The sequence below is a fragment of the Gossypium arboreum genome, chromosome 6, assembly GCF_025698485.1.
Source record: "Gossypium arboreum isolate Shixiya-1 chromosome 6, ASM2569848v2, whole genome shotgun sequence".
Taxonomy (NCBI): Eukaryota; Viridiplantae; Streptophyta; class Magnoliopsida; order Malvales; family Malvaceae; genus Gossypium; species Gossypium arboreum.
This window is the reverse complement of record NC_069075.1, coordinates 120865005-120879105: the sequence shown is the minus strand read 5'-3', so window position 1 is coordinate 120879105 and position 14101 is coordinate 120865005. Positions and strand designations below refer to the sequence as shown.

Sequence of the window (14101 nt, the reverse complement as noted above, 5' to 3'; positions counted from 1 at the left end):
ACCTTTTTGGTTACAGGTTCAGACTTTTTACAACAGTGTGAACCCCTCAACAAGACAACTCATCGACGCAGCTGCCGGTGGAACTTTGAATAACAAAACACCTGAAGAGGCTTATGAATTTATTGAAAATATGTCACTGAATAACTATCAGTGGCAAGTTATGAGAACGAAGTCGACAAAAGCAGCCGGTGTTTTCAACCTTGACGCGGTCACTATGTTATTTTACCAGGTAGAACTTTTAAATAAAAAGATTGTTGGTTTATATGGTTCTACTCAGGTACATCCAGTGATGAGGTGCGATTCGAATGGAGGAGGAGTACACACAAAATATCAATCCTTCAACCCCAACACCAAGGAGGAACAAGTTCAATATAATGGTAACAATAATTCTAGACCTCAAAATAACCCATACAGTAATACTTATAATGCAGGTTGGAGGAACCATCCCAACTTCTCGTGGGGTAGCAAAGGAAATCAAAGGCCACAACATCCTCCGGGTTTTCAACAACCATCTTACCAACAGAAAAAGAAGCCGAACCTTGAGGAGATGCTAACGAAATTTATCTCGGTGTCAGAAACTCATTTTCAGAATACCGAAACAGCACTTAAGAATCAACAAACGTCGATCCAAGGGCTCAAAATTCAGATAGGACAGCTTGCTAAATTAATTTCTAAACGACCACAAGGTAGCCTACCGAGTAATACTGAATCGAACCCAAGGGAACAATTCAATGTGATTACCATTCGAGATAAGGAAGGGATAGTTGAACCTGAGCCGGAACCGAGGCAAGGAATTATGGTAAGTAAAGGTAAAGGTGAGGTAGACCACAGTGAGCGAAAATCGGTAGGTAGAGAGTACAAACCTCGTGTGCCAAACCCCAGTGCGACAAGGAAAGACCACACGGACGAACAATTTGGTAAATTCCTTAAATTATTAAAGAAATTACACATTAACTTACCATTTATTGAATCTCTTTTGCAAATGCCAAACGCAGTTAAATTCTTAAAGGAGCTTTTAGCAAATAAGCAGAAGGTAGATGAGGCGTCACATGTAGAGTTGAACGCAGTTTGCTCAGCCATTTTACAGAATAAGCTACCCAACAAATTGAAAGATCCTGGGAGTTTTACGATTCCTTGTTTAATTGGTAGTTTAAATGTTAACAATGCTTTGGCTGATTTGGGGGCTAGCATTAATGTCATGCCCTATAAAATGTTTAAAAAACTAAGTCTTGGAAAACCAAACAAACTAGGATGAACATTCAATTGGCAGATAAGACAATAAGATTTCCTAGTAGTATTATTGAAGATGTACATGTTAAAATTGATAAATTTATCTTCCCAATTGATTTTGTTGTTCTAGACATAGAAGAGGATAGTGACGTGCCTTTAATTTTAGGAAGGCCCTTTTTAGCAACTGCTAGAACTATTATCGATGTTGGTATAGGTGAACTCACACTTTGTGTGGGTGATTAAACAATCACTCTTCAAGCTCGTAATTAGAGTAACAACTCGAATATTGAGGGTGGTTGTATAAATTGTGTTACTAATATTGATCATGTGGTGCAACCTTCCTTGTAGGAAACACGTTTGATACGTGATACTCATGACAGGTTTTAAAAATTTAGAATTAATCATTCTTGAAACTAATTATTATCATGATCAAGGCAAGTGTACCTATCGAACAGTAGTATAGCTTTAGCAATACCGGATTGTCGAACCCAAAGGAACCAAGAGTACTAGTAATTACTTTCTTTTTATTATCTAGCCTAAAAATTAAGGGACTTGTTTATCTAAACTAATTAACTAAACTAAGAGTGCACAGAGAGAAATTGGGGAAAAGCTTTTGGAAAAATTTGATTGATTAAGGCAATACCCAAGGAAAAATCCACCTAGACTTCGCTTGTTTTTTGACTCTGAATCAGACGACTTATTCATTTGACTTGATCCATAGAAATCCCTAAGTTATATTATTATCTCTCTCGAGACTAATAACGTGTAACCCTAGGTTGATTTAATTGAAATCTTTTTCTAATTAACGCCCCAGTGTTGCATTAACTCGATCTATGGATCCCTTTACTAGGTTTCACCCTAATCCAGCAAAATCTTATCACCCTATCTCTAGGCGTGCAATCAACTCTGCTTAATTATGAAAAATTCACTCTTAAACAGAGTCTTTTCCTCCTCTGAATAAGAGCATTAACTTGAATCAATATCTTGAAATAATAAAACAAGAATTAAGAACACATAATTAAGAACAAGCCAAATATTTATCATACAATTTAGATAATAATAACAAGATCTGTCTTAGGTTTCATTCCCCTTAGGTATTTAGGTGGTTTAGTTCATAATTATAAAAGAAAATATCTCAGAAGAATAATGAATACAAAACATAAAGAAAACCCAAAACTCCTGAATGGAAATTGAAGGGAGATCTTCAGTCTTGATGAATAATCCGGCTTCTGAGATGGATCAATCGGCTAGTAATTCCTTGCTTCCTACTCTGTGTGTCCATTCTAAGTGCCTCCTTCAGTGTTTAAATAGGCTTTAGAATGCCTAAGAGCCCTCAAAAGTGGCATTTTTCGAATAGGGCTATACTTGGGCTCGGCAGGGACATGCTCGTGTGACATGCCCGTGTGCGATTACTCCAGCCCGTGGTCAAGGCTGTTGAATAGGCACGGGAGTGTAGTCTACCCGTGTAAGTCATGCTTTGATCCTGCCAAATGGACACGGCCATGTGACACGCCCGTGTGAGGAAGTCCAGGCCGTGTTGATTTCCCACGTATGTCCATTTTCTCCGTTTTCGGCCCGTTTCTCGCTCTTTTTACTCTCCTATGCTCACCTAAGTATAAAACATGAAATTAAAGGATTAGGAACATCGAATTCACCAAATCTAAGGAGAAACCATCTATAAATGTGCTAAGCATGGGATAGAAAATATGTATAAATTACGGTTTATCAAATACCCCCACACTTAAGCGTTTGCTTGTCCTCAAGCAAAATCCTCAACTCACAATCAAAATAAATTCTTCTCAATTTATAATTCCTATCAATAATATCTCAAAATAATCCATAAGTATTCATACATTGAAAATTCAACTAAAAGTACATCAAAGTTTCAAACATTCCAAGTTGAGCATTTTATCATGAAAACATAGGTGTCCCCCCTCATCTAAGTAATCACCTTTGATCGAAATATCATAGAGTTTAACGTCCTCACTAAAGATTCACTCAAATCACTGGAGGTGTTTAAGGACATCAAATAAAGCACTCATTAGTCAATATGAAAAGTTATTACCACAGGCTTGCATGAAAATCGAATCTCCACCACTATATATATTGAGATGATACATCAATCAAAAAGGTCTTTAGAGGGTTGTAACGTGGCTTTGGTTAGGGGGTGTGGTCACAAGCTGAACGAAAAGGTTAGAATCGAGATTGAATTGAAGAAATCACCTAACTATAAAAATAACAAATTATCAGTTGAATACAAGTGAGCTTCTTTTCAGAATATGGAATTAACACTCAAGCTCAAAAATGACGAATTACTACTAATATGTATGTAAGTATTGTTTTTTTTAGAACAAGTCAAATAACATAGAACTTAATTGTTGCAACAAAGAATAAAACATAGCTAAGTAATTAGTTCAAATCAAATCTAGACAAAAATAGGGATCAAATTAGGGGATTTCAATAATAATGGGTTATGGGTTAATATTGAGGGTAAATCAATTGATGGTTTGTTAGGCTCAAAGGGGTTCACTAAGAGTTAATTATGAAGGTAGGCTTTTGTGGAGTGAGTGGGTTAAACCTAAGTGCCTTTATCATCTTGACATATCAAATCAAATGGTGTGGTCTGGACATGCATAATCAAGCAAGTTTTAGAATAACAAATCAATACTGACACACTCATAATAAAAGTGAGCATGAAAGAAATAAAATGTGCTCTAAAGGCTCAAGATTTCACAGAAATTATGGCTTTTTGATGTTTAAACTTGTGAATTTCAACTCAAGATAATACCTAAACTTAGGGAAGCATCCTAAAAGTTTTTAATTCTTCAAAAATCAACTTATCATGCTTGATTCCCTAATGTCTTAAAGTTTAAACAATAAATGCATAAATGCCTATGTTTTAATTTAAGATATATCAATAAAAATCATAAATCAATCAAAATTTATCCTAAACATGATATGAAAGCTTTTCAAGAGAACAAGGCCAGGCACACGGCCGTGTGCCTCCTGAGAAGCGCTTGTTTATAGTCTAAGCTCAACTCTACCTTGTGGGTATATTTAGGTAACTTCGTGGAGCCATAGCTCCTCTTTATCGTCTTTGAAATTCTCACCGTTATAAATTTTGAGATGATGTCCATTTACCTTAAAAGTGCCTTGTGATGGATGATTTACCTCTACTGTGTCGTATGAAAACACAATTTGAACTACGAAAGTGTAACGCCCCAATTTTTGGGCCTAGAAGTATTGGGCCTTGAGTCTGGGTTCGGGTGGAAAACGACCTGAATAATTTAGATGTTATTATTATTACTTCGTATGTTTAGTTTAGTAATTAAATAAATTACGAATGGTTTATGGTGTGGGAAAAAAGGCCCAAGAGTAAATTTAATTCGAGGCAATTCCTGAATTTTAATTTTGGGAGAGAGGGTTCTGGCGATATGGGCTTTTAAAGTTGAGGTGGTAAAATAGGACACAAAAAGATCTGTGGTAAAGTGGCATGTGGCGCCACCTAGGTGTTTTGGGAGTGACGTGTGGATGTTTAGGGGGAGCCAGAGTTCAAGTCACAAGGTAAGCGTATTGTTACTTTTATTTTTTTTTTGTGTGCATGTGCCGGGCATGTGATAGAGCTTAAGTGGAAATTTGGCTAGGGCTTTAGGAAGGTTGGGCCATGGGTTTGAATGGCTATTAGGGCAAGCTTTATTTTCTTTTTGTTTTTCTGAATTAGGGTTAGCCACCTAGAGCCTTCCCTTTCATTCTATTATTTTTTCAGTGTTGCAAAAAGCCGAAAATGCAAAGTTAGATCTCCTGAGTGCCGAATTCTTCCTTCTCTTCTCCTCTCTTCTTCTATTTTCTTTTTCTCCTTCTTTTCTTCTCTAGACGAAACATTCCTACCATTCTACTCATCCCCTCTTTCATTCCCATTCTTTTCTAAACCTCTATAGCCGATTGCCATAAAAGCCGAAATCCCAAAAGTTGTTTCTTGTGCCGATTTCTTCTAGCCAAAATCCTCCTATTTTCTTCATCTCTTTTGGTCAATTTTCACATCCTCTAAACCTTAACCCCTGTCGAAAATACCACTGTAAAACCACCATACCAAAGCATCTTCCTCTTCACAGTTCCAAAAGCCGAAAACACCATAGTTTTTAGGGACATATAGCCGAATCTTTAGATCTCTAAGATTCAATTTTTGCTAGTGTTTAAGGGCTAGATCTGCATCAGATCTGAGTAGAAACTAAAGTGGAATCGTTTTGGTTGAAAGAACCTGTGGTAAGTACTCAGATCTATTCTTTATTTCGGGTTTTAGAAAAGCCAAGATCACTAAAGACATAGGGAGGCTGTCGATTGGAGCTTAAGGCTCTAAGGGTTGTAACAATTAATTTGTTTTGGTGTTAGTGTGATCTAGAGGCTGCTAATCGAAGGCTTGGACAAGTGGAACGATTAGATCTAGATCTAGTCACTAGTTTTGGCAAAGGTAGGATCTCGAGGGCCATATGTATTGATGGTCGATTATGGTAAGTAAGTTTATGATGATTGCCATTGTATTTTGGATCTGATATGTCTAGTGACTGATTGTAGGATATCGTGGGAGATTTCGGTAGCAGTTGTCGCAAATCAGGTGTGTAAACGACACCCACTAGTAGATTAGATCGGTAAAAGCCGAAAAGCCGAAATGCCGAAAAGCCGGCTTTTCGAAAACTTGCAAGCGTGCGAGTGCTCGTGGGATTGTTTGTATTGATAATTTTGGTAACTTCAACGGTAAGATTTCAGAGGGCGCAATTTTGTGCACTTCGGTATATTTGGGCTTAATGGGCCGAAATTGGGTTAAATGGGCCAACGGGCCCAATTTGGAAAAAACATTCGGTAAGTGTTTTTGTTAATACGTTAATAATTGTAATGAGCATGAAACCCTAAAAAGACTGATAAAATTACTGAAATACCCCTGTAAGGTAGAATTACCGTAATACCCCTAAAAGGGTAAGTTTACAATTATGCCCCTCGAGGGTAAATAGCTGTTCTTACGCTATAATCTGACTGTCTTTCTGAAACATGCCTTGTTAATTATATATATTCTGCATACATATCATACTGCATGGGGTTGGGTTTTGTTATGGAGGAAGAACCTGTTCTGGTGGCTGTGCCACATATTCTGATATAAGCAGCTTTGTTGCGGATTATAGTTAGTGCCGCAACCGGTGCTAACACTGTAAGTGTAGGGATGGCGTGGGTGATTTATTCCCCACAGGAAGTGTAGGGATGGACGGAGGCAAGTGCAGGGTTGGATGGGGTTATCATGCAGTAATCATATGAGACTGTTTTCTTATGGGCCAACTGTGTTGATATTGGCAAGGCCTAATATATCTCGACTTGTTATAGGGCTACGGCCCAGATTGATACTGATATGGGTTAGGCCCAGTATACTCTGAGATTAATATTGATATGGGCTAAGGCCCAGTTAACTCTGATTTCTGAATAGGGCTTAGGCCCAGTAGAGCTTGAACTGATTTAGGCTCTAGTTGGGTTTACTTTACACACTGAGTTTTCCAAACTCACCCTCTTTTTCCCATCTTTGCAGGTGAGCCTTAGATCGGTGGACTTGGAGCTGGAGGGATTCAGAGTGGCCATGTGGACTGTTTAAAATAAGTGTTTATACCTTCACTTTTATTTTAGATTATTTCCTTTATGTTTTTGGGTTTTAATTTGTAATAAGGCCGCTTTAATTATTTTTAGTATGTTTTGTTAGCTTAGATATGATATTGTTTTAACTATTTGAAATTGAATAGCTCTAGGGCGCGTTTTAAAAAGGTTACTTGATTTCAAAATATCGCGATAACAAAGCAAGGCTTCCGCAACGAAAACGTTTTCAAAATTAATAACCTTTTCAAATGGTTTTAAACGAATTGGTTTTCCCTGAACAATCACTCAGTTAAAGTGTGGCAATGGTTGTGTGCATGTCTAGGATTGGATCCGTGAAGAGCTGGGTACTTAAGCAGTCTAATTTATTCACCTCCTCTTTTCTGGCATCCTACCTGGTGCACAGCTTCCATTCACTTTAACCTTTAACGAAGATATTCTTTAAACACTAAGAAAGACTTTAGATAAAACATGACTTTTCTAGTAACGCTTCAATGTGACACGCCAAATTCGGTCGTAACGTCTGGGCTAGGTTTGGGGTGTTACAGAAAGGACCTGACCATTGTGATTTAAGCTTTCCAGGAAACAATTTGAGCCTCGAGTTATATAACAGGACAAGATCTCCAACTTCAAATTGCCTTCGTTGCTTCAAACGGGCGTCGTGGTGGCTCTTCGTCGCTTCCTTGTATAGGCACGAATTTTCATATGCATTGGCTCACCACTCATCTAACTAGTTCAACTGCATCAATCTGTTTTCACCTGCAAGTTTGGGGTCAAGGTTTAGAAATTTTATAGCCCAGAATGCCTTGTGTTCTAACTCAAACGGTAGATGACAACTTTTCCCATAAACAAGTCTGTAGGGTGATGTTCCTATGGGAGTCTTAAAAGCAGTTCTATAAGCCCATAAAGCATGATCTACTTTTATTGCCCAATCCTTCCTATTTAATTCTACTGTATTTTCTAGGAAACGTTTAAACTCTCGGTTCGCTACTTCAACTTGGCCACTAGTTTGAGGGTGATAAGGGGTAGCTGTTCTGTGATGAACTCCATATTTCTTAAGGGTCTTGTCAAATTGAGTGTTACAAAAATGAGTACCCCTATCACTGATAATTGCTCTAGGTGTACCAAATTGAGAAAAAAGTTTCTTAAGGAATCGTACTACTACTCTAGCATCATTAGTAGGTAAAGCTTGGGCTTCAACCCATTTGGACATATAATCAACAATTACTAAGATGTATTTATTCCCGAATGAACTAGGGAATGGACCCATGAAGTCGATACCCCAAACGTCAAATATTTCGCATGAGAGCATATATGTCTGAGGCATTTCATCACGTTTGGATATATTACCTGTCCTTTGACATTTGTCACAAGAAGTAACATACCTGTTGGCATCTTTGAATAGAGTGGGCCAATAAAAACCTGATTCGAGGACTTTATGTACGGTCATATTTCCACCGTAATGTCCTCCAGTCGGTCCTGAGTGGCAATCTTCCAAGATTTTCAACGCTTCTGTCCTTGTAACGCATCTCCTAATGATTTGATCTACACATTTATGGAAAAGAAAAGGGTTTTCCCAAAAGTAGTTTTTCACATCAGTGAAGAATCGCTTTTTTTGATGATGTATCAACCCTTTTGGGATAATGTTAGCGGCTAAAAGATTTGCAATATCTACAAACCAAGGTACCTCAGAATCAGATATAGCAAAAAATTATTCTTCAGGGAATGAATCATTTATTTCAATGTCATCTGGCTCTTTGGTACTTGGGTTTTCAAGCCTAGAGAGACAGTCAGCTCCTTTCTTATCCTTAATCTCCAAGTCAAATTCCTGCAATAATAAGATCCATCGAATGAGTTGAGGTTTTACATCAGTTCTAGTCAAAAGGTGGCAAAGAGAGGAATGGTCAGTATAAACGACAACTTTAGACAATATTAAATATGACCTAAATTTATTGAATGCAAAAACCACAGCTAGCAGCTCTTTCTCCGTGGTGGTGTAGTTTTCTTGTGCTGTTGTCAAATTTCTGCTAGCATAATAGATAGGTTGAAAATGTTTATCTCTTCGCTGTCCCAAAACTACACCTATTGCAAAATCACTCGCATCGTACATTAGTTCAAAAGGTGAATTCCAATCAGGTGCAATTATAAGTGGAGCTTTAATCAGTTTATCCTTTAAAGTATTAAATGCTTCTAAACACTCCTGATCGAAATTAAAGGGCACATCTTTTTCTAGTAATTTAGTCAAAGGCTTAGCTATTTTAGAAAAGTCTTTAATAAATCTTCTATAAAACCCAGCATGTCCTAAAAAGCTTCTAATAGCCTTAACCGAAGTAGGGGGAGGTAGTTTTTCAATGGTTTCAATTTTAAATTTATCAACCTCAATCCCTCTACTAGAAATTTTTTGTCCTAACACAATACCTTCTTGAACCATAAAGTGACATTTTTCCCAGTTAAGCACAAGGTTTGTTTCCTCACATCTTATTAACACTCGTTTTAAATTTTTGATGCAAAGATGGAAAGAGTTACTAAAAACTGAGAAATGATCCATAAATACCTCCATGACGTCTTCTACGAGTTCGTCAAAAATGACCATCATGCAGCGTTAAAAAGGCATTCTACGATAAGCAAACGTACTGTATGGACATGTAAATGTCATCTTTTCTTGATTTTCAGGAGCTATTGGGATTCAGAAATAGCTAGAGAGTCCGTCTAAAAAGCAGTAGTACATGTGCCTTGACAATCTTTCCAATATTTGGTCAATGAATGGAAGGGGGAAGTGATCTTTTCTCGTGGCATCATTCAGCTTCCTATAATCAATGCACACTTTCCAACCTGTGACTGTCCTTGTTGGGATTAATTCATTCTTCTCATTGGCTACAACAGTCATGCCTCATTTCTTAGGAACAACCTGCACTGGACTCACCCAAAAACTGTCAGAAATAGGATAAATTATTCCAGCATCTAGGAGTTTAATTACCTCACCTTTAACAACTTCCTTCATGTTGGGGTTCAGTTGTCTTTGGGCTTGCACGCATGGTTTATATTCATCTCCCATTAAAATTTTGTGGGAGCAAAATGAAGGGCTGATCCCTTTAATGTTAGAAATTTTCCAAGCTATGGCCCTTTTATGCTCTCTTAATACTTGGAGTAATTCCTCTTTCTCCTTGGGTTGCAAGTTGGATGCAATAATTACCGGTAATGTAGAATTATTTCCAAGGAATGCATATTCCAAGTGATTCGACAATTGTTTAAGTTCCAGTTTAGGAGGTTCTTTAATAGAGGGTTTTTACTTAAGTTCATCTTTTACCTTAATTTCCTCATATTCTGCTAGTTTTGGGGAGGTTTCATTGGAGTTTAGTTCGGTTCCTATCTCAGAATCATCATCCACCCCCTCTCCTTGGGCGAGACACAGCTCCATCGTGTCCTTGTGTACGATTTCCTGAAAAGAATCTTGAGTAGCATGATCAATAGAGTCGATAAAATAACATGAGTCATCCTGTTCCCTAGAAAATCTCATGGCATCATAAATTTTAAAAATAATCTCTTCGTCACCTACTCTAAGTACCAATTTACCATCACCCACATCAATTACAGCCCTAGCAGTGGCTAAAAATGGCCGACCTAAGATTAAAGGCACCTCAACATCTTCATCCAAGTCAAGCACAACAAAATCAATAGGGAATATAAATTTATCTACTTTTACAAGTACGTCCTCTATAATTCCCCTAGGATATTTAACAGATCTATCAGCGAATTAAATGCTCATCCTAGTGGGTTTAGGTTCCCCAAGTCCAAGTTGTTTAAACATTTTATATGGCATCAAATTAATGCTGGCGCCTAAATCAGCTAGTGCTTTATCAACATTCAAACTACCAATTAAGCAGGGAATAGTAAAACTTCGTGGATCTTTCAGTTTGGTTGGCAGTTTATTTTGGAGTATGGCTGAGCACTCCTCATTAAGTTCCACTGTAGATAAGTCTTCAAACTTCCTTTTGTTTGTTAGAGGCTCCTTTAAAATTTTGCATATGTAGGCATCTGCGATATACCTTCAACGAAAGGTAAGTTAATATGCAGTTGTTTAAAAATTTCAAGAAATTTACCGAATTGTGCATCCATGCGGTCTTTCTTCAACTTTGCTGGGTATGGGATTGGTGGTTTATATTCTTTTAGCATTAGATTGTCATTGTTTTGGGGTTTGACCTCCTTTCTATCAGCTTCTTGTGGTGGCTTCTTTTCATATTCAGCTAACACTTTCCCACACCTTAGTGTAATTGCTTTCACATGCTCTTTTGGGTTGGGTTCAGTGTTACTAGGTAGACTTCCTGGTGGTCTTTCAGAAATTAGTTTGGCGAGCTGTCCTATCTGAGTTTCGAGCCCTTGAATTGACACTTGTTGATTCTTAAGTATTGTCTCGGTATGCTAAAAATGAGTTTCTGACACCGAGATGAATTTTGTTAGCATCTTCTCAAGGTTTGCCTTTTTCTCTTATTAGTAGGGTCGTTATTGGAAGCTTGGAGGTGGTGGTCTCTGATTCCTTTTGCCTCCCATGAGAAATTTGGGTGGTTCCTCCAACCTACATTGTAAGTATTACTATAAGGATTATTTTGAGATCGAGGATTATTACCCATGTAATTTAACTGCTCGTTCTCCATGTTGTGGCCATAGGGTGGGTATTTTGAATTGCTTGATCCACATTCACTTGCTTCGCATTGTATTACTGGGTGAACCTGTGAGAACCAAGAAAACCATCAATTTTTCTATTCTAAAGTTCTACCTAATTAAAGAGCATGGTGACCGAATCGATGTTAAAAACGTTGATTGTTTTGGTTGGTTTTGTCCTCATGACTTGCCATTGATAATTATTCAGTGACATCTCTTCTATAAATTCATAAGCATCCTCAGGTGTCTTATTATTGATAGTTCCACCAGCGGCTGCATCAATCGTCTGTCGAGTCGAAGGATTCAGGCCATTGTGAAACATTTGAACCTGTAGTCAGAGTGGTAACCCATATTGAGGGCACCTTCTCAATAGATCCTTGTATCTCTCCCATGCATCGTAGAGTGTTTCTAAATCCATCTGCACAAAAGAGGAGATATCATTACGTAATTTGGCTGTTCTAGCCGACGAAAAATATTTTAATAAAAATATTCTAAATCCATCTCCTCGGTTGTGGTTGAAGTATCGTCCTCTTGCTCTTTCTCTATTTATCATAAGCTTTGCCTTATTTCTCTTCGGTTTCTGTGAACTGTGCGATCGATCTCACTATCAAACAGTAATGGTCCCGACGTGTTTCTTCTAGTCATACACTATAAAAACCTGCCAGGAACGAATAAAAGAAAAACTTAGAAAAGAAAATAAAAATTTAAATTGCAAATAAAGTAGAATGGCTAAAGTAATAAAAATCGAGTGTTCCAAATATCCTAGTTCCCCGGCAACGACACCAAAAACTTGATATGTGATATTCGCGACAGGTTTTAAAAATTTATAATTAATCGTTCTTGAAACTAACTATTATTACGATGAAGGCAAGTGTACCTATCGAATAGTAGTATAGCTTTTGCAAGACCGGATTGTCGAACCCAAAGGAACTAAAAGTACTAGTAATTATGTTCTTTTTATTATCTAGCCTAAAAATTAAGGGATTTTTTTATCTAAACTAATTAACTACACTAAGAGTGCACAGAGAGAAATTGGGGAAAATCTTTTGGGAAAATTTGATTGATTAGGACAATACCCAAGGAAAAATCCACCTAGACTTCACTTGTTATTTGACTCTGAATCAGACGATTTATTCATTTGACTTGATCCATAGAAATCCCTGTTATATTATTATCTCTCTCGAGACTAATAACGTCTAACCCGAGGTTAATTTAATTGAAATCTCTTCCTAATTAATGTCCTAGTGTTGCATTAACTCGATCTATGGATCCCCTTATTAGGTTTCACCCTAATCCAGTAAAATCTTATCACCTTATCTCTAGGTGTGAAATCAACTCACGACAAATTTACTCTTAAACAGGGCCTTTTCCTCCTCTGAATAAGAGCATTAACTTGAATCAATATCTTGAAATATTAAAACAAGAATTAAGAACACATAATTAAGAACAAGCCAAATATTTATCATACAATTCAGATAATAATAACAAGATCTGTCTTAGGTTTTATTCCCTTTAGGTATTTAGGTGGTTTAGTTCATAATTATAAAAGAAAATATCTCAGAAGAATAATGAATACAAAACATAAAGAAAACCCAAAACTCCTGAATGGAAATTGAAGGGAGATCTTTAGTCTTGATGAATAATCCAGCTTCTAAGATGGATCAATCGGCTTTCTTCTAGTAATTCCTTGCTTCCTACTCTGTGTGTCTGTTCGAAGTGCCTCCTCCGATGTTTAAATAGGCTTTAGAATGCCTAAGAGCCCTCAAAAGTGGCCTTTTTCGAATAGGGCTATACTTGGGCTGGGCAGGGACACGCCCGTGTGACACGTTCGTGTGCGATTACTCCAGCCCGTGGTCAAGGTTGTTGAATAGGCACGGACGTGTAGTCTACCTGTGTAAGTCATGCTTTGATCCTGCCAAATGGACACGGCCGTGTGACACGGCCGTGTGAGGAAGTCCAGGCCGTGTTGATTTCCTACGTAGGTCCATTTTCTCTGTTTTCGGCCCGTTTCTCGCTCTTTTTACTCTCCTATGCTCACCTAAGTATAAAACATGAAATTAAAAGATTAGGAGCATCGAATTCACCAAATCTAAGGAGAAACCATCCATAAATGTGGTAAGCATGGGATAAAAATATGTATAAATTACGGTTTATAAACGTTCGACGAGCATAAATGAGCCTTGTTCAAGTAACAGCAAAGGACCTATCTATGAAGAACAAAGGCTACAGATCGAAGAACTAGATGAATGGCGAAACCTGTCAAGGAAAAACCAAAAGCACACGAAAAATTGAAGCGAAACCACAATGAACATAGGGATGATACGAAGCAAATTAAAGTTGGGGACAAAGTATTGTTAGATGAAAGTGACCCCCGAATTGCTACTCTAAAGTACAATACGGACAGAGCAACTCCCTTTACGGTAATGAACATCTTCCCACATGGTACAGTCGAGGTAACACATACTGTATTAAAAAATTTTAAGGTAAATAATACTCGATTCAGACCTTATTTTGATAAAATTGATAGCAGGAAGGAGGAGTGTAAACTCCTCGCACCACCATGACCACACAACAAGAGAGGTAA

General features: G+C 37.6%; 1 non-coding gene across 1 annotated transcript; it reads left to right on the top strand.

The window, feature by feature from the left end:
- Positions 1-11866: 11866 nt before the first annotated feature.
- LOC128294294 (small nucleolar RNA R71) lies at positions 11867-11968 on the top strand. Its single transcript, XR_008284608.1, has one exon. It is a non-coding gene; the product is annotated as a small nucleolar RNA R71 (small nucleolar RNA).
- Positions 11969-14101: the final 2133 nt, after the last annotated feature.